The sequence below is a fragment of the Prinia subflava genome (genome assembly GCF_021018805.1).
Source record: "Prinia subflava isolate CZ2003 ecotype Zambia chromosome W unlocalized genomic scaffold, Cam_Psub_1.2 scaffold_37_NEW, whole genome shotgun sequence".
Taxonomy (NCBI): Eukaryota; Metazoa; Chordata; class Aves; order Passeriformes; family Cisticolidae; genus Prinia; species Prinia subflava.
The window spans coordinates 265808-288965 of NW_026960612.1; the positions used below are offsets into that span (position 1 = coordinate 265808).

At 46.0% G+C, this 23158-nt stretch overlaps 1 protein-coding gene across 1 annotated transcript in view; it reads left to right on the forward strand.

The window, feature by feature from the left end:
- LOC134565162 (rho guanine nucleotide exchange factor 38-like) overlaps positions 1-23158 on the forward strand; it is a 136233-nt gene that overhangs the window by 1514 nt on the left and 111561 nt on the right.

A 23158-nucleotide genomic window follows, 5' to 3' on the forward strand; every position in this document is an offset into this window, starting at 1 on the left:
TAATCCTTTATAAGGAAATAAAATAGAAAAAATTTTGTATTGCTGTTTTGTGGTTTTGATGTACTTAATTAGGAAGTAGCATTGCTTCAGAGAGACAATTAAAGCAGAAAATAAAATATTAAGCCTGAAAATATTAGGTTTTCTATGGGGACTGCATATGCTGAGAACAGAGAAGTTCATCAATAGTGCTATTCCCTCCTCATGATAACTAATCAATGAGAGGGTGAAAAATACTCAGTTAAGTCAGGCCTACGATTCAGGAATCTGGCAGGGGTGTTTCAGGGCACAAGCATTGATTGCTGTGACAAGCTCCTGGCACATGTCCCATCAAAACAGCAGATTTTAACTCGTGAATGGGGTTGGCCAGGTGAGGTCAAGGTTATCAGAGAAGTATCTAGCAAAAAGGTGTGAAATCTTTCTGTCCTGTGTCAGCCATATTCAAACCATGAATGTCTCCCAATTAAAATCTGAAGCAGAGGCTGTGGGGAAGCCCAGGAAGTCATGGCAGAGTGTGAGGTTGTTTATGGCAGCAGGCCAAGGAGACAGTAAATCCAGCTTTACAGCTCCTGCCACCTGCTGAGACCACCAGGGCCACATATTGCAAAGCACAGTCTAGTATCAGCTCACTCTGTTTGCTTGCATTTGTTTGAGAAAAACAGTGATGGGTTAACAAGGTACCTGCAGGCTTTGCATTGGATTAGAAGTTGCCTGTCCTCAGAGTGAAAATACAAAGGCAATAGAAATTCCTATTAAGTATATTTGCAGTCGCCATAAAAATGCAGTTGTGTGCCAAGGCCTGACCTGGATCAATTTTTTCTGAGATAGGTGTGCCTGAATTTGATAACGATCATGGATCCCAGACCTAATGTTGGCTACCTGCCAACACTGACGATGTGCTGTGGTTGTACACCTTTATGTTCCGCATTTTTCTCGTAGCACTTGGATGCAAAGCAGCTCTCTTCAAGGTGAGGGAAGTGGTTTTGCTCAAATGGAAGCTTTTGAGCTTTCCATTCTCGTTAGGAAAACCCAGCAGCTCTGTTGGTGACAGCTAGTGTAATAAATGCTGAGCCAATTCCAAATTAATAAATGATTTTATTAATTTTAGAAAAATAATTGTACAGAATTTCGGGTAAGCCAACAATCAAAGAATCAGTGTCAAGTCCCGGGATCGGCACTGGGTGAACCTTAGCTGCGGCTCTATCGCCCCCCCCCCCCCCTCCCCCAGTTCACGCTTTTGGTTCCGTGAACCCAGTTTTAATACAGTTCTTTTAGCGGCTCAGAGCATTACTTCATGCTTTCTTTGTCCCTTCAGTTTTCCTTCATATTCATAGAGGTCCATCCTTGCCACTTGGTCAGTTGAATCAGCTTTACTTCATATTCATGGAGATTCATTTTTGCCATTTGGCAATAGTCCTTCTGCGAGGAGATGAATATTAGGTATATATTAGGTATGACTTCTGGGACTCACGTATTGAAATGTGTGCCCCTGGTGGCAGAGCACGGCCCGTCTTGGTGGTAATGGTTGGGTCGTTTGCAATCCCATCTCTGGTGAGGACCCATCTTCCTCAGACCCCCCTCTCCTTTTCTCTTGTCAATTTGGTCATTCCCCGGTTCCCGGCAAGGGTCGTTACCGAATCCCTCTACCCCCCTCCCCAGCCTTGTATGATTTAACCGTTTATTTCAAAGGGCATAACTTGATTTATATTATACATACATTATAAACGCAAATTATTCCACATCATTTATCACAGCTAGTTTGTTGTGTTGAGTGTGGCACCTGGTCTGAACTTTCTGATCACCCTAGAGTGGTAAATGCTTTGTAAAAAGATACAAATGGTAATTTGCACTTGCTTCCAATAGAAATTGTTAGAAATGTTTAGCCAATTCCAAATTAATAAATGATTTTATTAATTTTCAAGAATCAACAAACAAAATTTAGGGTCAGCCAACAATCGAAAGTTCAGTGTCGAGTCCCGGGATCAGCACTGGGTGAACCTTAGCTACGGCCTCTAGTGCACCATAACTCCCCTGTTCACAAATTCAGTCTTTTTGGGGTTTGCTTATATACAGTTTTTTTAGCCGGGAGCAGAGTATTTCTCCACATCTTCTTTGTCTTTCCTCTTTTCCTTCATATTCATGGGAGTTTAATTCTGCTGTCAGGTCTGTTGAATGGTTCTTCTGAGGGAGAATGAATATTAATTCCGTTTCTCGGAATCATGTATTGAGATGCATTTGGTTTCTCGGAATCGTGAATGGAGAGGTGTCCCCCAGATGGTGGAGCGAGATCCATATCATCGTAATGGCTGGATCGTTCACAGTTCCAAGAAGACCCATCTGTCTTCGGACCCTCCTTCTTTTCTATTGCTAATTTTTCCCCTCTAGGTCATGGATATTTAGACAAATGTGTTCAGAGATTTGCAAAAATTAAGGGAATGACAAGGTTAACTTTGTGTTGTATAAGAGACCAAAAAACCCAGTCATTGCTGCAGCAAGTGAGGAAGTCATCAAGGCCCATCTATTCCAGGCTGTGATGGAGTTTTTCTTCTTTCTGATCCTGACAGGTTCTGTTCAACAGAGGTGTTAAGACCCTTATGACCTGAATTCTTGCCAGTGTCATTCCTTTTACAGCAACTCATTATACCTTTGTATTGCCTGAGTTGCTAAAGCGTTTGCTTAGGCCTCCTGAGAGACTGAACCAGGCATCTGGAACCACCTGTGAAAATCCCACTTGTAATGGCTTCACCTCTGCACTTCTGCTGGAAGCAAAGCCCTTTTCCTAAGCAGAGGTGTGATTCTCACTGCTGTGGCTTCAAAGAAGGAAAGCCCTTTAATTGAAGTATTACACCTGAATGACTGTTATCCCCGCAGGAAAAAGAAATAAAACCCCTCTCATTGGACCAACAAATAATTCATGAGTCTTTCTACAGAGGAACAGCAAGGAAAGTATGTCACCTTGTCTTGTTTGGCTTGGCAGAGCCAGAGTGCTCGTAAGAGGTGCAGCTGCTACGACTTGCCTCCCCTGCTCCCAGAGCCACGCAGCCTCTGCTGCCAAAAGCACTCTTCTGTCGCAGCAGCGCGGCAGGTGACAAAATGCCAAATGACAAAACACAAACCTCCTAACAAGCAGCTCAGGGTAGGGTGGGGATTCCAGATAGAGACTTAATTATGGAAAAGATAAGCTGGAAGAAAACGTGACCCACCTGGCTGCTGCACCCATTTAGTCCTGGGCTGAACTTGCTCAATTATCTCTTTTTTTTTCTTTCCTGCATATCAAGTATGGCTGCCTGTTTGGAGCCACAACAAAAGCAGTAACAACAGACTTTGACACCTCTGTTTCCTCCAGCTGTGAGTCTCATATTTTTTTCTACAAACAACTTTATCCGCTTCAGAATGTGGGACCAGTTCTCAGAGTTACAAAGCTGCTCTGCAACAAGAAGACCCATCTGTCTTCAGACCCTCCATCTTTTCTATTGCTAATTTTGTAGTTCCCGGTTTCCCAACAGGGGCATTGTTCATCCCAAATTCCCGGCAGAGGCAATTGTCCATCCTAAAAACCTGTTTGTCCCAAGCTTGACTGACTTTTTCCATTTATTTTACAGAACATTTCTTAATTTATATTTTATATACACCATAAACACAAATTATCCCATGTCATTTATCACAGGAATTGTGGGAAAAGCTCTGTGTTTAGTTGCCTCTCTTCTATAGTCTCCTGTTAATATATTCTGTGACACATAATCTGCAGACTTGGGGTAGGTATTAGCACAGACGAGGATGTGTAAGAGAGATGCAACAGCAGCAAGCCCTGCAGAAGGAAATCTGTGAGTGGGGCACAGATAAAAGTCAGGGGCTGCAGGACCCCGATCTGTGTTAGTGGCAGGCAGCCTAGGCAGAGCACAGGGAGCAAGGTGTCTTCACACACCCCAGCACCTACATCAGCATTGCAGTACATTTGTGCAAGGTGAAGCATGGGCAAGGCACCTCTCAAGGGCCCTTCCACCCCCTGCAAACTCTAAAGGTTTCCCTGAGTAGGATCCGGGATGTTGCCCTCCACAGCCATTTTCAGCAGCTCTGAAGTATATGCTCAAAATGCAGCTCAGTGTGGTGGAAATAGGGGCCCCCAAATAAAAGCCTGTGAAGAAAACAAAACAAAAAGCCCAAGAGAGCAAGCAGTCAGGCATAAAAACTCTTAAGAATTCAATTTCTGTGCTTGGATTTCTTTTAAGTTTTGTTTTATACTGTAAACCAATGTTTTCTATGAAGAGTGAGAAAGGGTCTTTCTCACTCTAGATCTCCACGGTAATCGAGGTGGTTTGTTCCATCAGTCTACAAACAGCAGTGCACAATAGCATTGCCAAAGGTGAAAACTTCTGCAAGTGTTTTTCACTTTAAAATTAAGGATGCTTAAGACACAGGAAAGCATTTTCATGGTTAATGACCATAGTAGATGCATCTATTCAATAGCTTATCTGGTGTGAATGGCCATGCAACACTTCCTGACTTTACTCTTTTTAAAAAGGAAATAAGATGCAAAATAACTATTATATTTTCAAGGAGCTTGGCAAACATTCATGCCTGTACTTCAGCTCATCCTGTGAGATAACCAAATGCCTGCCAGCTCCATTTTAGATAGGGGAAAATAAGGTGATTGCTATCAAATGCCAGGTTCATGATAAAACCATGCAATCATTTAGAACTCAGATTGTACTTGCATACTTGGAAGAGTCCAGGAATACCTTGATCAGGCCATATATATTTCTTCCATCAATTGGACATTACATTTCTGAAGAGGGAAGAGAGGGGTTGAAGAAGATATATTCATTAGCATCTGTGGTGGAGATGCAGGAATAATATCAAGGATCATTGTAAGAGCTAAGGAAGAGCTCCTGTGATGTTTCTATGCATTTCTCTGCTTTACATTCACTAGAAAATTCTGCAAGTATGTTCTTTCAAGAGGAATGAAGAAGTTGCAAAATAAAAAGTGATATTTAGCATCTCTATTTTCACATGTATTATCTATAGTTGTTAAGCTGGTAGGAGTTATTTCTACAGTGAAAATCCATCAGTAGCAGCTTTAAAAGTAACTATATTAATATTTATGTACTGTATGAATGTTGAGATCAGTCTTTGAACTAACCCAAAGCTTCCAGTCTGTGAGTACCTGTGTATTTCAATAAAAGGGGTTTGCTTGATGCAGTTCTTGGCACATGTTTGCAAGATCAGGGCAGATTAACATACAGCATGTCATGGGGACAGATGCTATTAACTAAAAAGGGCACACCGTGAAAAGGCATTTAAAACATAGTTCACTGTCTGTTAGGTTTTGGGCAGATTGCTGTTTTTTGTTAATAACTGTATGTCAAACTTGTGCTTGCTGTGAAAAATGAGCTACAGAAAGTGGTGGGTTTCCTGAAGGAATCAGAGATCACATTTGCAGTGCTCAGCGAGACAATTCATGGTGCAAAAAAGCACCTTGTCTTAGAAATTATTCCATATTAACTCCTTTACAACTTTGGCTGTGAATGGGTCAACTGGCCTGGTAAATGATTTGCACACACTTCAATTTAAAATGCATCAGGGACATACCCATATTAGACAGTGGTTCAAATCACACAGCTGCCACAGTACACTGCCTCAGAGCTTATGTCTGAACCCTGAATGAAACATGAGATTGGAAACTAGAAGTTATTAGCCATAGAAATTAGAAGATATTTATTAGAAATAGGCATTCAGATGATGCGTGTTGCTTAGTACTTGCTGCTCTTTGTGCTGTATCAGTTGCCTAAGGAGGGAAAAGACAGATGTGCTAGACCAATATTGAGGAATGCAAGGATGTCTGACAAGGGGATCGATGTTTACCAAAACAGGAGACAAGAATCCAAGATTACCAGAGATACTGAGATAACAAGGCTCCTCAGACCCCAGGACCAGATAAAGACTGGTTTCATAGCTTGGACTATGACCAGAGGATCAGTGAGCATGCACAAGACAATGGGGTCAGAAGTTCATCTTGAGAGGAAGACTCCTTCCTTCATCCCCGAGACCCCCAAGATGACCACCAGAGACAACTGCGCAAGCGCAAAAGACTGATAAGCTAATTAGCATACAAAGTGGAGAGGGGGGAGCCAAGTAATATGGCAGTATTGTGAAACTTGCTGCTTATGTAACATTCTATAGGATAAAAGAAAACACAAGTGAGTGAGGGGCACGCATGCCTTTGGGAACTATCCCGCATCGCGTCCAGTGCTGAATAAACTACATACCTACTTTAAAACTCACTTTGGCTCTGAGTTTGAGTTTTTCAGCGGGTCAGAATGCCTTGTGTTTTCTCTGTCTAATGTAGTTATGAGAACTAAGTAGCACCAGTAATGATGCAGAAACCAGCAAAATTATACAAATTCTTGTATAAGCTACTATCCCTTGGTATACAAAAGCCCAGTCAGAGCCAACTCATCCACCTTTGCTCCATCTCAAGCAGGGCACCTTTCTCCATCTCATCATTGTCCCTGCTTGCAGAGCACACCATTCCTTCCTGCATGGGCTGCCCATGGTCTCAGCTTCTTGCACCTCCCACCAGGTGTAAAGATCTGCTGTGTTACTCCCCAGTTCCTTATTTGCTTTGTGCTGTACTAACTTTCTATGGACTACAATGCAGATAATGTCTTATTTCACTGCAGAATGTATTGATCTGTGGAGAGGCTAGTTTGCTAAAGTACAGTAAGAAGTAAAATTTCAGATTATTTCCTGAAGTGCAGGAGATGGCTCCATGAAAATTCTCCCCCCTGTGCCCTGTGATGAGAAGTCACAATCTAACAAATACTTCTGTTTTCTCCCATGCAAATTTAGGCTCAGGGGATCTAATTCAGCTAACCTGTGCTGCAATAAAGCTAGAGTAATTCCTTGAACTTACTGATTTGTCTGTCAGGCTGGGAAGCGAGCTCATGTTTTCAGAGCAGAATCCATTATGTGCCACAGTGTTTGCACAGCACTTAGCACAACCGAGCCCTGCTTTGGGGCTGAGGACTTTTAGGATCTGCCACAGCAGAACTGGGAACTGCAGCTGAAGGGAAGACTGTGATGCCTTTGTGAAAGTAGGGCCTGTATTAATTACATGGAAGCTGGACTGAGCAACACAGAGCACAACCAATGTGGTGAAATTATACCTTCTCCTGTGTCTAGCTTCAAGTTGCTCTTGTACTAGTTGTTTAGCAATTTGCAGCCTTTTGTAGGAGGATAGCTTGTATCATAAGGTAGAGCTATCCACACCTGGGCCTCAAACCAGGCCTCAGACCAGGCCTCAGGCCTGGTCTAGCAGGCCTCAGTACGTTCAGCATACGTAGTAGCAGATAAACTTATCTGCTACTACGTATGGGTTAAGGTGGTAGTGTTACTAACATAGAACAGTTACTGGGAAGACACGGTGGCTACCTTAAACTGCAATAGCTTACATATTTCTGTATTCTCACTGCCTATCAGAATGCACCTGTTCTTGTAAACTATTCTGTCTGTATTTAACCCACCATCTCACAGAATAAATCAGATTACGTGCTTAGAACCATATTGGTGTGGACGCACGTTATTCTAGCCCCCGATCTACCAGGGCTCCGCCTTTATCTGGCGCCTGAACTAGGGACGGAGCCTGGTCAATACGGCTTAGACGCTGTCTGTTCAAGACTCAGATATTGTCCGCCTGGCTTCGATGCTGTAAGCGGAACTTATTTACCGTCCACCGGGCTTCAATGCTGTACGTGAGACGTATTAGCCGTCGCTGAGCTTAGATGCTGTAGGCAAGACTTAAATGTTGAAGACCTTGCTTGATTTAGGACGTGTGTGTGTCGCTTACGGAACACAGTCCTGGATACTCGGGGCAGATCGGGGAGCGTCTGTCGATTGGATTGGTCAGAAAAGGCGACAGTGCCACCTACTGTCAGCAGAGAGAAGGTAAGAGCGGCAGACGCGGAGGGATTCAATTATGGACCGGTACCTTTTGGCTGCCATGCAGCTTGTAGCGTCCATTGTCTCGAAAAGAGGTGAAAATATCAAAGACTCTGATATAAATCGGGTAACCCTATGGGTTCGGGAAGAAGGAAAGCGAAAGCGGCCAGCATCTCTTTGCAGAGAAGCAGGACGGAAAGAGAAAGGCAGATTGCTATGGGACGTTGTAGTTTTACCGGGAAAAAGAGCAAAGAGACGTTCAGAGTTAAGCGTAATTTGGGAAAAAGCAATAAATACCTTGCGAACATTCGCAGAAAAGAGCAAAACCGTAATTTTAGCCGGAGATAAACAGATTCCCTGTCCCTCTACTTCCCTCTCCAAGATAAAGGAACAACAGGAAAAATCTAAGGTAGCCAGACGCTTCAGTGGAGATTCCATGCATTCCACGCATTCCGAGAGTGAGAATGCAGCTCCGCTTTGCCCCTCCCTTTGTTCGTCTCTGGCCGGCTGTGCAGGGAGAAGGCAGGAAATGCTCCCTGCACCTCTCGGGCCGAATGAACACAACCAAGAAGTAGCTCAGCTGCCAGACCCGGGAGGCGGTGCGAAAGATGAGAAGGCAGGAGGGGCCGAAGGCGGAACAAGGAGGGCACAAGTGATGCAACAAGGAGGCGGATCTCAGGGAGGCAGCAGCAGCGGAGCGACCGGCAGTGTTCCTGGCCGAGCCTTGTTTTTTTTCTCTGTCCCGCTCAAAAATATAATAAACAAGGTGTCTACTAATGAGAATGCCAGCACACCATCAGCTCAATTAGAGGCTCCTATGCCCCTGTAGTCTGCCAATCAACTGCACTAGCCGACGGACTGGGCTCTGAAATCTTCTTACCCCCCCCCTTCGCTAAGTGCAGAGGCTGTCAGTATCGTCTTTGAAGATAAGCAAGCATCGTAACTCGACCCTGTGTCGTGCTATTACCCAGGAAGCCTTCAGGATTGTTAAACAGAGATAGTGAAAACATGCAACAAGTGGACATTGCAAGAAAAACACCAGAAAAAGAAGGGAAAATAGTCATCTGTCCCTCTATTGTGAAAGAATCCATCACTGTGTGAGAAATGCAACGTGAAAAAGAAAGATATATCCTATCATGAAAAAGATAAAGCAAAAAATGAAATAGAAATGAGTTCTTAGCTAGAGTTATTAACTCTGTGTAAGGATGAGTTGTTTCTACATTTTGATGTTGTTAGAATTAATTTTTGTGTGAATTAATTTGAGTTTGAGTTAATTATTGTTAAACACATAATTTTAAAGCTTGTTTTTAGGATTTGGGCCCTGATAAGTTTAAGTTAAGTTTAAGTCTATACTTAAATGTTAAGGAGTTTAATTAGTAATGAATTTTTAGTGAGTTACCACACATATAGAGTTTATAAGGTTAATGAGGGTTGTAGATTTTTGTTGAGACTTACTTATGTTAGATTTAAGAGTTAGTTGATTTAAAGAGTGTTTTATAATTTGTAAAAGGTATAGTTGTTTAATTTGTAAAGTTTAGTTAGAACAAAAAAAAAAAAAAAAAAAAAAAAAAAAAAAAAAAAAAAAAGGCTGAACAAAGCCTCATCCCTCATCTCAGAACTCTCAGCGTTGTTGTCCTGCCTAGAGAGGTGGGTGCAGCTGGCTGAAGCCAGCCCAGCCCCTGGCACATCTGTTTGGGCAGAGAGGCTGTGCTACTGCTCTTCGGTTTGGTCTTCTGTGCTGGGGGAGAGAGATGAGGGAAGCACAGTAGTGTGCCCAAGGGGTGAGTTTCAGAGCCTGGGAATGTGGTGATATGTTTTGTTCAGTGATGGCACTAGTGAGAGAGTTGAGAGCCGTGATGTCCCCATGCCTAGCAGAATGGGACAAGGGTGAGGAGCTTTAGCCAGTGAGACTTTTCAGTCAGTGTAAATTTTGAGAGGATCAAGATAAGTTATAATAGAGGTAATTTGAATTCAGAGCCATGACGGCCCAGCCTTCTGCTGAGCAAAGTCATGTGGCACAAGTTCTCTCAAGCTGAGTGACCTTCTCCCAGGTTCTCCAAATGGCAAATCTTCCCAGCTTCGACCACAGCTAGTGAGTTGAGAATAATGTTTCCTGAAACAGCTAAGTAATCTACAGGCTGAAATTGTACTTGTAAAGTCCATGTTTGTCGTTTGTCAGCCGCATAAGAGCTTTTGGAAACATGATTCACAGCATTTTGAACTACCTGACATTCAAGAGGCAGTTGAGAGAGCCAGCAATCTTCCTGGGCAGGAGGATGCCAGGGCAGCAGAAATTCACTGATAATCCTGCCAGCGGTAGCAGTGGAGTCAAGAAATTTTTGAGAAAGGTCTTAGGGCAATGAGTAAATAAACAGTTTTGCCCAGTGAAAACAAGTTTGACGTTATAACTGTGCTTGGGAAAAAAAAAAAAAAAAAAAAAAAAAAAAAAAAAGAGGAGAAAGAGGGAAGAAACAGGTTTAACTGAACTGAAAATAACAGAACATTGATAAAGAAGATTTAAAACGATGCAAATTGTTAGATCCTTGATTGTATTGTTAGTTGTGAGTTGTCCTAGTGTATGAGAGTTTTAAAAGATAAGAGTTTTAAAATATAATTCGATGACATGTTAAGTATATAAATTGGTAGCATTAGTAAGTTGATGTTCAAGTTTTTATGTTGTGTTATTTGTCGATAGGGTTTTCTAACAAGTACTTGTCATTTTAAATGATTCTATTTATCTTTTTAGCCATCTAAATATTTCATAAATGTTGTTAACAAATATGGTTGTATTATTAGGTGCAAGTCAGAATTTTTTCTTAAGTGTCATGTTAAGTATATAGCTTGTCTCTTTTGTAATCAATCTTGTATGTTTTATGCAATGTTTTAGTATGTCCTTTTGAAGCTTCATTTGATTCTTTTAACTGTGTTACGCATTTCGATTGAAATGAGATTTTGAGCTTGTTTTGGTACCTCTTGTGTGAGTCGAGACATTGCATTTCAGTTTGTTAAATCTTTAAGTGTTTTTCAGAAGGTCTTGGAGAGAGATACCTGAAGCATCATTGATGATTTTTCCATCAGCTGCTGATCCTGTGATTGCTCCAATTGGTACTCAACTGTTTTCAAGAAGAGTTCCAGAAAAGACGAGTTCCCGAGTGATCGGAACAATTTTTTATCTTAACTTTTAAATGTCTCTTTTATGTGATGATATTATGACAGTTTGTTGTATTTTAGGAATTTTATGTTTATTGTTGTTAGAAATTGTCTTTAAAAGATATGTTAAAAACATCACTCCAATTTAGAGTTTGAGTTCTGGCCAAACTCTAACTCTAACTTGGACGGATAGTGTTTGTTAACGAAGCCCAGAGGTTTCTGCTCCAAAAACAATATGCAAGTTATCTTAACTTGACAATTTGATCCGATCAGAATGACAGCTGAATCAGCTTGGAGTGAAGATTGTCATCTTTACCCGGGGAAAGATGTCAAGGTTCACTAAAGAAAAGCGTTTCAGCAGTTTGCAGTCTCTGGGGTGATAGCAGAAATAGTTTGATAATCGCTTATCACTTTCATTAGTAAACAAAATTCCTGTTCTATTTCCTTGTCTCTGAGAATGCCAATTCGCATACCAGGTCTGTTTTAGTTTCTTTTCTGCAAGCTGTAGACTCGATGAGATACTAACGAAAGCTGAACCAGACAGCGAGACAGCAACACAGACACAGCATTGCAGCTGCGTTGACAGAAGTAACCCTGGCTGCTCAGTGACAGCAGAGAAGTCTTCAGCTGTGAAACATCATCAGGCAGTGCAGAAGAAGAGGAGACGGCAGATGATTTGAAACTTTAATCTAGAACCTGCGTATGAATGAAGAGCAAGGACTGAATATAGTGTGCTCTCATCTTTTTGCTTTTAGCAGCTAAGATCTTTAGGTTTTTCTTGGGTAACTCAAGTAGTGCTTTGCTCATAACAGTATATGTAGAAGCAGCCAACCGTGTCACAGACCCAGTTTGGATAGCTCTAAAGAAAAAAGGGGGGATGTGTAGGAGGATAGCTTGTATCATAAGGTAGAGCTATCCACACCTGGGCCTCAAACCAGGCCTCAGACCAGGCCTCAGGCCTGGTCTAGCAGGCCTCAGTACGTTCAGCATACGTAGTAGCAGATAAACTTATCTGCTACTACGTATGGGTTAAGGTGGTAGTGTTACTAACATAGAACAGTTACTGGGAAGACACGGTGGCTACCTTAAACTGCAATAGCTTACATATTTCTGTATTCTCACTGCCTATCAGAATGCACCTGTTCTTGTAAACTATTCTGTCTGTATTTAACCCACCATCTCACAGAATAAATCGGATTACGTGCTTAGAACCATATTGGTGTGGACGCACGTTATTCTAGCCCCCGATCTACCAGGGCTCCGCCTCTAGCCTTTCTTCTGTCATTGGCCACTGCTCAGCCCAAACAGGGGTTTCAGTCAACCAGGTAATCTTCTGAATGGGTGGCTGCACTGCAGTGGCCATCAAAAAAAATGCTGGTCAGTGGTTAAAACCATGCCAAGTTGAAAAAGCACATCTCTGCCTAGCAGTCCTGGAAGCTCTCTGGGCAAAAGCATAATGTAGGGTTGAGTAACGATGACTTGATTGTCTTCAAAGATGATGCTGATAGGATCTTTGCTTATTTAAGGAACTTTCATTCCGCCCACTCCCACAACATGGGAGTGCAAGGAGTTTGCAAAGGCTAGTCAGGCAGCCAGTATTTTTTACTGACAATAGAAATGTCTGCTCCAGTGTCAAGCAGTAGTTTTAGGGTGATACTGTGGGAACCACACTGTAATTGCACTTTTTTGTGTGGGCGATCTTTCATGTCTATTGTGAAAAAGACATCATGGCCAGTTGACCCAAAGCCTCAGTTTTCTCTTTTCTCTTAAGTTGGTTCTCCTGGTCATTGACAATGTGGTAAAATGTTTTCAAATGCTACAATTTGAGCAATTCTGCTTTCTTTTGGAATTGTCACAGGTGATTGCAAAGTATAAGCCATTATTTTCACTTGTCCAGTGTAATCTGTGTCCATGACTCCTGGAATCACGATTACACCTTGTCTGCTTGTGGAGGATCTTCCAAGCAACAAACCTCCAACTAAAGAAATTGTGCTGTACATTGGACCATATACATTGGTTGGAATCAGGGTCACTTCCTTATCTTGCAAGATGACTTTTTCTGCTGTTGCCATATCTAGGCTGAGGCTTCCCCATGTGGCGGGCTTGTTTTTGACTAGGAAACTGCATTCGGTGTCTTCTGGGTCCAGGCATTGATTTGTGTCCTGGCACATTGCCTTGACGCTCTGCTCTTGAAGTTTCCCAACTTGCGACAAACTTCAGAGGCATGGGTGTCTAGGTTGCATTTGTGACACCATACAGTCTTTGCAGGCCCATCTGAAATGGCCTGTATCACCACACCGAAAACAAACAATGCTGGGTGTTGGTTTTCTGTTGTTGCTCAGATGGTTGTCGTTGTCTCCTGTCAATGTAGCTGCAATGATGTGTCCTTGTTGCTGCATCGCGTTTTGCATGGCCGCTGTGAACGCTGCTGTTTCGTTGTTTTGTTCAGCTCTGGCAGCTCTTACTAGCATTTCATTGACTGCACAGCCTTGAGGGAGAGAAGCTAAAACAGTTCTGGTATATGAGTTGGCATTTTCAAAGGCGAGGGAATGAAACATGTTCTTGTACTTCTGTGGGTAGGTCCTGTGCATCCTTTAAAGCAGCTGACAGTCTTGCGATAAATTGTCCATATGGTTCTGTGGCCCCTTGTTTAATGTCAGCATATGATACAGGTTTTTTCTTGTCTGGAACTAAAAGTAAAGCTTTGTGGGCCAATGCTTGAGACATCTGATGGATTCCAGTTGGAAAAGTGAGTTGAACGTTGGTCGTAGCATACGGTCCTTGTCCTGTCAACATATCAGGCTGGAGTCCATAAAATGGATCTCCCAGCACTTGATGGTTTTTTTGCTTCTTCAGTTGCCAAACATTTCCACTCTCTTTCAAAAATAAGAAACTGTGAGGGTGTTAACAGTAGAGATGCAATGTGGCAGTGTATTAATTTAATCGGTTATGCTTTGTATAATTTTGTACTCGTTGGGTTCTCTGTACCCCACCCCCCGATTGACTTGCTGACCCTCGCAAACTCTGTCGCGGCATCTGGGCTGGTCATAATAGAGCCGTTGGCTCTGAGTGAGCCCCCCGGCAGTGTTGGCATCCACTGCGGGGCCTTTGAAATGGGCTTTCAGCGCCTTTACAGACCCCTCGGACAGGATTGGTGGACACCGGCGAAGAGCTGAGCCCACCTGAATTAATCCCTGGTCGTCACGCCGCCCCGGGTTCGAGCACCCTCCGCAGAGGAGCGCTTCCCTGGGAAGAAAGGGGACAGCCGTCTCCGCCGCATCCCGAAGACGGTCCTCCTCCGGCAGTGAATTTTCTGGAGCAGTTTTGGAGCACCCACGCCAGGGTTTCGTAAGTAAGCAAACCCCCCTAGACCGCGGGGCGGGTTGGTGGGACGGTGTTCCCCTTGTGGCAGCCTGTGGGGGACAGCCCCCCCAAGCTGAGGTCGCGCGACCCCCGGGAATCGGGTTTTTTGGCCCCCTGTCTCCCCTGGTGGCTTTTTGTTCCCTCGGTTGATTTAAGGCTTTTATTTTTGTGCACGAGCGTGGGCTCGCCTGGGGCTGCCGGCAGGTGCGGGTTTTTGCCGGCCAGCCCGTTTCGGTTTCGAGCAGCGTGCGCCTGCATTTTGCAGCGGCGGTCGGGCGCGTGGTACATCGGTTTAAAAAGGCGCGGCGGGGGAGGTTTTTTTTCGTTGTGATATTTCGTTCGCTGGCTCCGGGGAAAAAGACACACAGAAATTAGCTTTTTTAATTTTGCAATTAAAGACTGCAGCAATGAAAAAGGGAGTGCAGAAAAGCTCTCAGGAAACCCAGCTTGCCCCCGTTTCCCTTAAACCCAGTCCCAGTCCCTCTGCCCCGAGAAAGGGAATTTTGAGGAAAGTGGCGACTCAGAGAGTTGTCAGCCCAGGCTCTCCGAAAAATTCCCGGCCCCCAAGCCGCAGTAGCCTTGGACAGACTGCTGAGGACTCCTCGAAAAGCTCTGGCCAAGCGGATCGAGGACCTTTCCTTCCCCCTGCTTCCCCGAATTGCAAACCCAAAGTTCAGTTTAATTTAAGTGCATCACACCGGCCACCAAATGGCGGCGGTGATCCACTTAATGGCGTCCACTCCTCCACGTGGCCGCCACCCTTCCCCCCTCACCTAAACCCTTTTCTTTCCTCCAACCCCTTCCTTCCCTCAGCTCCTCCCCCAGTCCCTCCCATAACCCCTCCCCGGACCCCTCCCTCCTCCCCAAAGGTGCTACCCACTCACCCTGCCCCTCGACACGCCCCTGAGGTGGGGCCGAGTCCCTCTCCCCGCCCCGGAAGGACGCCATCTTGCCAGCAATTTTCCCACGCCCTCATTTCCGGTTCCCACGGTTGGGAGCCGGAAGAAATGAGCGAGAGTGAGCCGGAGGTCACTCTCTGCTGCGCCTGTCACCTACCGCAGAACACGTGGTGGTGACACACCAAAACCCAATTGGCATGCTTTTTCCCAAAGTATCATTCGGGTTTTATGCAAGGCGCACAAGGAATATGGCAGGGAGAGTCCCTACTTCCGTGGCCTCCTCACTGCTGATCTCGCAGGTGTCCATGTTGTTCCAGCAGACCTCCAGCAGCTTTTCTCTTGCCTGATGAATGGCACAGAGTTTAAGCTCTGGGACGCAGCATTCAAAAAGGCCCTGCGAGAAGCAATGCCTCAGTTGCCCTTTCCAGCCATCGATGAACAGGGCGATCCCCTCTCTCTTGAGTTGCTTGCTGGTGAAGGTTCCTATGTTTCCCCTGAGTCCCAGGCAGCCCTAATACCCTCGGCAGTCCTTTCAATTATAAAAGATATAGCCTGCAAGGCTTTCTTTTGTTTGCAGCCAGACGCACCATCACCACCCTATACCACCATTAGGCAAGGACCTTCTGAATCTTTTGTTGCCTTTGTAGAGCGGCTCACCAGAGCAGTGGAAGTTCAAGTTCAAACAGAAAGTGCACGGGAAGGTATTATAGGGGAGCTTGTTTTCGTTAATGCTAACGACCTGTGTAAACAGGCAATTTTGAGTCTTCCCCTAGATCCGCCCCGCACTCTCCAGTCAATGCTCCAGGTGTGCCAGATGAAGGTGCCCTTCCTTGCCCGAAGGAACCCACCACCACCCTCTCAGGCAACCTTTCCGCCCAAGGCTGTGCGTGCTGCAGAATCATCCCAACAGCCTCGACATCGTCCGCCTCAGCGGCGACCCTCCTTCGGCAATCGCCCTGGTCGCTGCTTCTTCTGCAAGGAGGAAGGACACTGAACTGCCAACTGCCCTAAGAAACCTTCACTACAGCGGACTCAAAATACACCTCCAGGAACACCGGTGCCTTCTCAGGCACAGCAAAAAAACTGAAAGGGGAGCGCGGGTCCACCCAGCGTGACGACCCCAATCGGGTGGACCGGGCAGGGAACTCCAAAGGGGGTCAATTGGATGGACATTCTACACCAGACTCAAGAACGCCTGAACATGATATAGCAAAACCTATTCTCACCACCTCTTCCTTTTTTGAACCCTACAGGTTGCATCTCACCAGACCATTGTACCTGACGGATAGGGACTTTCATTTCGTCACCATAGACCCAAGGAAGTTGCATCGGTGGCCAATGACCGGCGAAGGTAAGTTCATTGTTGTCGGTGATTGCAAATATACTCCGCAGGAGATTGGGGTAGTCCCGGGGACACTTCACAACAACCCCAGGGCCCTCATTCTCTGGCTGCGCTGCACTCATCCACCCACATTTTTACCCGAGGGCCAGGTCATCACACAAGCAATTCCTTACGGTGACCCAGAACATCTTACCTTTACTGTAAATGCTGTACATCACATTTCCACCCGTAAGCCCTTGGTGCGATGTACACTCACTGTGGGAGATGAATCAGTAGATAAAGATCTTCTTTTTGACACAGGAGCATATGTTACAATTATTCCGACCGCGGAATGGCCGTCACATTGGGCCCTGGAAGACGTGGACAGACAGATCCAAGGTGTAGGAAGGTTCCAATCCGCAAAACAGTCAAAAAGCGTGGTAAAAATTACGGGGCCGAAAGGACAATTGGCTGCCATCCGTCCTTTTGTTTTAGATTACAAGGAACCCCTGCTTGGTAGAGACCTCATGGCCCAGTGGGGGGTCACAATTGACATTCCCGACCCCTCGCAAAATTTTCAGGCAGCGGCTGCTGAGAAGCGCCCGACCCTGAAACTTAATTGGACAACAGATAAACCAGTCTGGGTTGAGCAGTGGCCGCTTGTCGGAGTCCATGTTTCCATGGATCCTCCACAGAGAGTGAAAAGTACAGAGATAGAATTAAAGCCTTTAGAAAAATTAGAATATATAAAAGCTTTAAATGCACAAAGTAGAAATCTAACCCTTAGCTTTAAGTCTTACATGCCCTAAGTCCTAGTTCAGTGTAGAAGGACACAGCTTCAGGCTTAGTGATAGAGTACAGACATAACAAAAATAGAGTAGGGTACTGTTTATAATTTTTAATATGAGTTTTATGTACAACAAGGTAGAACCTTATGCTAGTAAGATAGACTTTTACGTTAATAGATATGCTATGTGCGTAGGTTTTGACGCTGATTTTCGTAGTTTTACGAACTTTAGAATTGTACCTAGATTGGTTAGTGTGTAGATAAAAGCTATGAATATGCATTTTGCAATTTGGGATAAAAAGCCTCTGGGTCAGTTGGTCGGTGGATTGATTGATCAATCCGATCTATCGATCCAACCTCCACCTCCTGCAGCCTGAGGAAGGAGCCTTGCCAGGGAGCCGAATGGGATTCTAAAGGTATCATCTAAAGGTAGCCTGGGATCTGGGCCCTGGGGTCCCGTCCCTTCCTCCTGCGAGGGTTCGGGACCCCAGGGATCTCTCCTGGCCCCTGCGATCCCGTCCCTTCCCTTTTCCCCTGCGGCGTTTGCCCCGGGACTCTGTTCGGGGCTGCTGGGGAGTCTGCGAGGGTTCCTGTCTCTGCAACCGGGAACTGCAAGGGTTTGGGACCCCGGGACCCTTCCTTGTCCCTGCAGCCCTGCTTTCGGGAACTCTGCCAAGTTGGGGACCCCCCCCACTGCCACTGTGATCCCCGCGGTCGGGACCCCTGTCTGGGATCTGTGATCTTGTGTTCCCTTTCTGTTATTGTGACCCCACGGTTGGAAAATCCTGCTTGGGATCAGATGGGAGGCTGATTTACCTAGAGGCTGTAATGTCAGATATGTGCTTTACTTATAGTCTTACTAGTTCTGCTTGTTAGGAATTCTGTGCTTTGTTTGCTGTTTCATTAGAACTCTGTGTGTTAAGATTTCTATGCTTTGGTTATTGTCTTGTTTAGACTTTGTTTGCCTAGGTTTGTAATTGGTTGTAGAATAAGGCCGCTCTCAGAACTCTTTGCCTTCAGATATGTGCTTTTGTACAAATAAATTACTTTATTTAGATACTAAGATGTGGTAAGATCTTTAGAGACTTTATACCCGTACCCAGCCTAGGCAGCCGCTAACAAAAGAGAAATTACAGGCGCTTGAGGAGCTCATGGAGGAGCAATTAGCTAAAGGTCACATCGTGGAGACCAATTCTCCATGGAACTCGCCCGTTTTTGTCATTCGAAAGAGTGACAAAAAACGATGGCGCCTCCTCCACGACCTCCGCCAAATTAACGAAGTAATTGAAGATATGGGGTCTCTCCAACCTGGGATGCCTTCCCCAACCATGCTGCCACGCAATTGGAATCTGGCTGTAATTGACATAAAAGATTGCTTTTTCCAAATTCCTCTACACCCGGACGATGCCCCTCGTTTCGTCTTCTCGGTTCCTTCCATCAACCGAGTGGCCCCAAGGAAGAGGTACCACTGGAAGGTGCTCCCGCAAGGGATGAAGGCCTCCCCAGTGATGTGTCAGCAGTACGTCTCTTCCTTGCTGTCCCCTGTGCGCGCAGCAACGGAGGGGGTTGTCATCCACCACTATATGGATGACATCCTCGTTTGCGCGCCGACCGAAGATGAACTTACGCGAGCGCTTGACCTTGTAACCAATTCGTTAGTTGCTGCAGGGTTCGAGCTGCAAAAAGATAAGATCCAAAGGATGCCACCCTGGAAGTACCTGAGCCTGGAGATTGGCAAGAGGACCATTGTGCCTCAAAAATAGGAAATTCGAACAAATGTCCGTACCCTTGCGGACGCCCATCAGCTTTGCAGTGCCTTGAATTGGGTAAGGCCCTGGCTAGGTCTGACCACCGAGGATCTAGCCCCTTTTTTCAATTTATTGAAAGGGGGAGAGGAGCTCAGTTCTCCTAGGGTGCTTACTGCAGAGGCAAAAGCAGCGTTGGAGAAGGTCCAGCAGGCAATGACATCGCGACAGGCACATAGATGCGATCCCGAGCTTCCCTTTCGGTTCATCATTCTGGGTAAGCTGCCACATCTACATGGGATCATTTTTCAATGGGACACGGGTGCAAAAACATCAGCACACAACACCAAGGGCCAAGGCAGAAAAGACCCTCTTCTTATTATAGAGTGGGTCTTTCTCAGCCACCATCGGCCCAAAAGAATGACACAGCCACAAGAGCTTATGGCTGAGCTCATCCGCAAAGCAAGAACGCGGATGAAAGATTTGGCAGGATGCGACTTCGAATGTATTCACATGCCAATTGGACTGTCAACAGGCCAAATGACCAAACCCATGTTGGAGCACCTGCTTCAGGAAAATGAAGCACTTCAATTCGCTCTAGATTCCTTTACGGGCCAAATTTCAATTCATTGGCCAGCCCACAAATTATTTAATTGGGACGTAACATTTAAATTGGCTTTAAGGAGTGTCCAGAGCAGGAGACCTCTCGATGCGCTGACAGTTTTTACAGACGCGTCCGGGAGTTCTCACAAGTCGGTAATGACTTGGGAGGACCCTGAAACTCGGCAGTGGGAGGCAGATATTAAAGTGGTTGAAGGTTCACCTCAAATAGCCGAGTTGGCCGCTGTCGTCAGGGCACTTGAGAGATTCCCTGGACCTCTCAATATTGTAACCAACTCCACATACGTAGCGGGGGTGGTATCTAGAGCAGATCAGGCCATTTTACAAGAGGTGTCCAACACAGCTCTGTATGAGCAGCTCTCGAAATTGGTCAAACTTGTCTCCCACCGAGAGCAACCGTTTTATGTGATGCATACCAGGTCGCACACGGAATTGCCTGGGTTTATTGCTGAGGGTAATAGGAGGGCTGACGCTCTTGCTGCCCCTGTAGCCATAGCCCCGTTGCCTGATGTTTTTGAGCAGGCCAAGCTCAGTCATCAGTTGTTCTACCAGAACGCGCCTAGCTTGGTTAGACATTTTAACCTCACACGTCAACAAGCTAAGGCGATTGTTGGCTCGTGTCCTTCCTGTCAGTCCCACGCTGTGCCTACCCTGCATGCCGGAGTCAACCCTCGCGGGTTAGAGAGCTGTGAACTCTGGCAGACGGATGTCACCCACATTCCATCATTTGGGAGACTGAAGTACGTTCACGTCTCCGTCGATACCTTCTCTGGCCCTGTCTATGCCTCTGCGCACGCAGGCGAGAGGGCCCAACATGCTATCCAACACTTTGTTCAGGCCTTCTCATTCATGGGCATCCCCAAGGGGATCAAAACAGACAACGGCCCTGCGTACAAGTCCAAGGAATTTGCTGGCTTCCTGCAGCAATGGGGAGTGGAGCACAAAACAGGCATCCCCCACTCCCCCACAGGCCAAGCAATCGTAGAGAGGACCCACCAAGAGATCAAGAGGGTCCTTAAACAACAGCAGCAGGTGTTAAAGGTAGAACCGCCGGCAATCAGATTGGCCCGAGCCCTTTATGTCATCAATTTTCTAAATTGTTCCTTCGAAAGTCCAAATCCGCCCATTACCACACACTTTGGGTGCAATAAGGAGTGGCAGTTCGATCCCAAGCCCCCGGTGCTGGTGAGATCGCCTGAGTCAGGGAAGGTGGAGGGTCCATTTGACCTGGTGACGTGGGGGCGTGGGTACACCTGTGTCCTCACGCCTACCAGGATCAAATGGATACCTGCCAAGTGGGTGAAACCATTTATTAAAAGGAAGAGGGAGCGTGACGACAGCGTCCCACAGGTGGCTTCGGCGGCATTCTGCCATCCAAGGCGAGTCTCCTCCAGACCCTCTCTTCCCATTCTGTGGGAATGGGACCATGACCTGTCCTTTACCTATTTTTGTGACCCAAATTAATAATCTTTTGCCCCCCAGTTTTGTTTTTCAGACCCAGACCCAGGGTGCTAAGCCTCCCGACCGTGCTCTTCCTGAAAGGTTGGGGCCTATCAGGATGGGCCGGGTCCATTTTAAAAACATGTCTGTTGATTTTGTTTATTATTTTAGTTGTTTGTCTTGCATTCGGACTAATCAGGAGATTGTTAATTAAGTTAGTTTTAAGTTCCACATCTGCCCCCTCTCCGGCTGCTGCTCGGGTCTCCAAGGCCACGGCTACTGAAGATGAGTTGAAGGAGCTTGAGAAGGAGCTTGAGGAAGAAGGTGACGGTGAAAGCCTCGCAGACGATTAGCGGCCAACCCAACAACCTTGATTTGCCAAATGTTACCTGGACTCTGAGCATCTGCTGGACCCCCCTCAGTTTCATTCTTTTTAGTAAAAAGAAAAGGGGGAGATGTGGCAGTGTATTAATTTAATCGGTTATGCTTTGTATAATTTTGTACTCGTTGGGTTCTCTGTACCCCACCCCCTGATTGTTCCTTTGTTTAACTCACATGACTCCTGCACCTGTTATGCAGCACACGGTTAGCTGCCTGTTATTTCTCCCGCCTTTGTAAAACCCCTCCTACTCTCTCCTGATTAGCCCAAAATATGTTCTCCTACCCCCGGATCCCTTAGCAACCTGCCCTGGTTGGCTGGCAGCGGCTGACCACCCCCTTTGCCCCCCCTCCGACTCCCTTGGACAAAAACCCCCTGCACCCTCCTCCCCCCGAACAATCCCGGGCTGGAGAGGTGTTTGTAATAAACCCTCTGTTCGTCTGGAATTGTTTCCTCCTTTTGTTCCACTGCCTGTCGAATTACCATCGCTCACCCAAGCCCCTGATAAGACAAGAACCCACAGGAGTCAGTACGGCTTGCACTGTTCGCAGGCTGACCCTCGCAAACTCTGTCGCGGCATCTGGGCTGGTCATAATAGAGCCGTTGGCTCTGAGTGAGCCCCCCGGCAATGCAATGCTGGAACAGTCTGCTGGGCAAAGTACATCGGCTGTAAAGATGTACTGAATTATGTTTCTGGCAGCTTCTGATCTGACCCCATAAGTAGAAACTGTTTGTTTAGCTGAACTTAACACTTTCCATTTTTGGGGCTCCCATCAAGCCTGATTCTGTTCTGTAATGACTGGACAAGCAACAGAGTTGGCTACTTTGAAATCTCCCTCTAAAACTGCATCTTGTAAAACACCTGCCCAGCACCTCTGAATTGGATTTTGTTGGGCGGCTGGCAGCTCCATCTGCTATGCAGAAGGCGGAAATGATGGGTCAGAGTGAAAAGAGGACAAAGCTGACAGATTCTGCAGCTTTTGTGGAGAAATTTGGGTTGCCACAGCTGTTTGCTTTTCAAGTTGACTTTGGCAAGTTGACAGCTCAGCAAGCTTAGCTATTATTTGTTGCAATTCATCTGAACACTGTAATTTTTTCTGCCGCTGCAGAGTGCCATGAAAATTGGATTCAGGACTTTCTCCATCTGATTCTGAGTAAAGCAGGGTGCACGGGGCTGCTGTGATTTGCTGTGGGGTGGCAGCTGGCTGTTCTGTTGCTTCAGGCCGGAACATAACCAGGGTCCCAGAAACTGCCGTGGGGGTTGCCATTGTTGTTTTGATGGTTTGGGTCAGGTGCGCCTGCGTCATCACTCTGTTTTCCTATGAGGGGGGTTTTGGGCCGCCCTGCTCACATCACCACCCTGAACCCCGCCCCTCTGTTTCGTCTCTGGTGCCAACCCCGCTCCGCCCTTGGCCCCACCTGTCTCATCTTTCCCCATGCCCCCAGAGTCAGGCGACTGCCTGGCTTCCTGTTTGCTCTCAGTCTCTCTGATCACCGGTGGGGGAACTTCCTGTGTTC